Source organism: Monodon monoceros, unplaced genomic scaffold (genome assembly GCF_005190385.1).
Source record: "Monodon monoceros isolate NGI ecotype Baffin Bay Population unplaced genomic scaffold, NGI_Narwhal_1 Super_Scaffold_18, whole genome shotgun sequence".
NCBI lineage: Eukaryota > Metazoa > Chordata > Mammalia > Artiodactyla > Monodontidae > Monodon > Monodon monoceros.
The window spans coordinates 36,091,676-36,095,453 of NW_021703774.1; the positions used below are offsets into that span (position 1 = coordinate 36,091,676).

At 34.3% G+C, this 3,778-nt stretch overlaps 1 pseudogene; it reads left to right on the forward strand.

The window, feature by feature from the left end:
* The first annotated feature begins 2,991 nt into the window (after positions 1-2,991).
* LOC114897832 lies at positions 2,992-3,363 on the forward strand (annotated as a pseudogene).
* Positions 3,364-3,778: the final 415 nt, after the last annotated feature.

The following is a 3,778-nucleotide window of genomic DNA, read 5'->3' on the forward strand; positions in this document are numbered from 1 at the left end:
AGTCAAAGACAAACAGAAAATTTTGAAAGCAACAAGAGAAAAAAAGACTCATCACTTTCAAGGGAACCTAATAAGGCTATAGGTAGATTCCTCAGCAGAAACCCTGCAGCCTGAGAAAGAATGGGATAATATAGTCAAAGTGCTCAAAGGGAAAAACTACCATCCAAGAACACTTTAACCAGCAAGGTTGTCCTTCAAGCAAAGAGATAAAGACTTTCTCAGACAAACAAAAGCTAGAGAAATTTATCACTACTATACCTGCCTAATAAGAAACACTAAAGGGAGTTCTTTAAGCTGAAATGTAAAGACACTAGTTAGTAACATGAAAACATATGAAAATACAAAGCACCCTGGTAAAAGTAAATATATGGTCAAATTCAAAATATTCTAATACTGCCATGGTGGTGGGTAAATCACTTAGAACTCTAGCATATAGTTTAAAGACAAATGTGTTAAATAAATATAGCTACAATATTTTGTTAATGAATACAAATATAAAAAGATGTAAATTGTAAATGTAAAATGTAAATTGTGACAGCACCAACATAAAATGTCAAGGGGGCAAGTAAATGTGTGGAAGTTTTTTATCCAGTTGAAGTTGTTATCAGCTTAAAATTGACTGTTATAACTATAAGCTGTATTTTGAAAGCCTCATAGTAATCACAGCAAAAATCTATAATAGCTTCACAAATGATAAAGAGAAAAGAATTAAAACAAACCATAACCAAAAAATTTGAAAAGAAAGACAGCAAGAGAGGAAGAAAGGAACAAGAAACTACAAAGCAATCAGAAAACAATTAACAAAATGATGATAGTAAGTTCTCACCTGTCAATAATTACTCTAAATGCAAATGGTTTGAATTCTTCAACTAAAAGACAAAAAGTGGTTAAATGTATTAAGAAAACAAAATCTCAAACTCTTCCAAAACATTAAAGAAGAAGGAACAATTTCAAACTCATTTTATGAGGCTAACATTACCCTGATACCAAGCCAGACAAGGATTCTAAAAGAAAATAAAATTGCAGGCCAATATCTCTGATAAACATAGCTGCAAAATTCTTAACAATATACTAGCAACTGAATTCAATGGCACATTAAAAGGATCATACACCATGATCAAGTGGAATTTATGCCTGAGAAATAGGGATGGTTCAAAATTTGCAAATCAAACCACCACCCTTCAACACTGAGGCAAGACCCTCCACCAGCAAAGAGATTATGACTTGCTGAAAGTTCTTATGATGTTTAGCATTTTTTAGCAATAAAATATTTTTTTAATTAAGGTATTCTTCAAAGACCACAGGTGCAGTTCAGTCAAGCAGAAAGACATCTGATGGCAGAAGGAATCTCTGTCCTGTTTAAAAAATAATTAAAACATGGATGGACCTAGAGACTCATACAGATTGAAGTAAGTCAGAAAGAGAAAAATGAATACCATATATTAATGCATGTATGTGGAATCTGGAAAAACTGGTATAGATGATCTTATTTACAAAGTAGGAATAGAGACACAGACGTAGAGAACAAACATATGGATACCAAGAGGGAAGAGGGGGGGATGAGTTGGGAGATTGGAATTGACATATATACACTATTGATACTATGTATAAAATAGATAACTAATGAAAACCTACTGTATAGCACAGGGAACTCTACTCAGTGCACTGTGGTGACCTAAATGAGAAGGGAATCCAAAAAATAGGGGATATATGTATACATATAGCTGATTCACTTTGCTGTACAGTATAAACTAAGACAATATTGTAAAGCAACTATACTCTAATTTAAAAAAAAGAGGTGCCAATTAATTATCTTCTATTGCCAATAAAACCAAGATCCCTTAGAAATAATAAAAAGAATCACTTGCCACTAAAAACCAAAAAAATTACAAATCAATAAATGTGATATAACACATCAACAGAATGAAGGATAAAAATCACATGACCATATTAATAGATACAGCAAAAAAGAATTTGACAAAATTCAACAGCCTTTCATGATTTAAAAAAAAAAAACTCTCAACAAATTAAGTATAGAAGGAATATATAATCTCAACATAATAAAACCCAAATGTGAAAAGTCCACAACTAACATCATACTCAATGGTGAAAAGTTAAAAGATTTTTCTCTAAAATCAAGAGCAAGACAAAGAAGCACATTCTTGCTACTTCTATTCAAAAAAGTCTGGAAGTCCTAGCCATAGCAGTTAGGCAAGAAAAAGAAATAAAAAAATCATCTAAATCAAAAAGAAAAAAGCAAAATTGTTTGCAGGTGATGTAATCTTATATATAGAAAGCCTTAAAGGTGCCACCAAAAACATGTCAGAACTAATAAATGAATTCAGTAAAGTTGCAGGGTACAAAATCAACATACAAAAATCAGTTGCATTTCTATACACTAGCGATGAAGTAGCTGAAAGAGAAATTAAGAAAACCATCTCATTTACGATAGTATCAAAAATAAAATACATAGGAATAAATTAATCAGTGAGGTGAAAGAGCTGTACACTGAAACTATAAGACATTGATGAAAGAAATTGAAGAAAATACAAGCAAATGGAAAGATAGCCTGTGTTCTTAGATTGGAAGAATTAATATAGTGAAAATGTTAATACCATCCAAAGCAATCTGCAGATTCAGTGCAATCCCTAACAAGATCCCAATGGTAATATACACAGAAATAGAAAAATCTATCCTAAATTTTGTATGGAATCACAAAAGACCCAAATAGGCAAAGCAATCTTGAGAAAGAAAAACAAAGCGGAAGGACATCACAATTCCTGATTTCAAACTGTTATAATAAACCTATATTAATCAAAACAGTATGGTCCTGGCATAAAAGCAGACACATAGACCAATGGAACAGAATAGGCATCTCAGAAATAAAACCACACATGTGTGGTCAACTAACTTTTGACAAGAGTGCCAAGAGCCCACCATGGGGAAAGAATAGTCTGTTCAATCAATGGTGTTAGGAGGCGTTGAGTTGACATGAAGCTGCTCACCCACAGCCTGCTGAGTTTGCCTGTGCAGGGAATGGGGGCCTGTGGCTTCGCCCCGTGCCTCCAGACCACTGAAGTCTGCATTGACCCTGTGGAGTCCAACCCCGACTTTGTGGCGGGAATGATACCTAAAGTGGAATGGGTGGTGCTTCTGGAGGCTTCAGACACCTTGCATCTGTTCAAGGTGCCCAAAAAGCCAATTCAAGGACATGAACATAAGGAGAATTTTCTGAGAAATATGCACCATGTGCTGCTAGAGGTGGATGTGTTGGAGGGCACCCTGCAATGCCCAGAGTCTGGATTTCTATTCCCCATCAGCCGTGGGATCCCCAAAATGCTGCTGAGTGATGAGATAGCCTAGACTTAAAACAGTGCCAAGCACCAGTTTCATTCTGTGACCTTGTGTATCTTTGTTTACATATATCCTGTTACTTAGTTCTGTTCTCTGTATCCCCAACCCTTGGCCCAGTGACACATGAAATACAAAGTGTTCTTGAGCTCGATATCATATACATATTTTTCTCATTAAAGGTTCAAAGCCAAAAAAAAAATTATATAAAAATAAATGGTGTTAGGAAAACTCTATACTCACATGCAAAAGAGTGAAACTATACCCCCGTATATTATACCACTCACAAAAATTAACCCAAAATGGATTAAAGACTTAAAGGTAAGACCTGAAACCATAAAACTCCTAGAAGAAAATGTATAGATATAGACATAAAATTCACCCATATAAAAGGAAATCCTATCATTTGTGATAACATGGATGAACC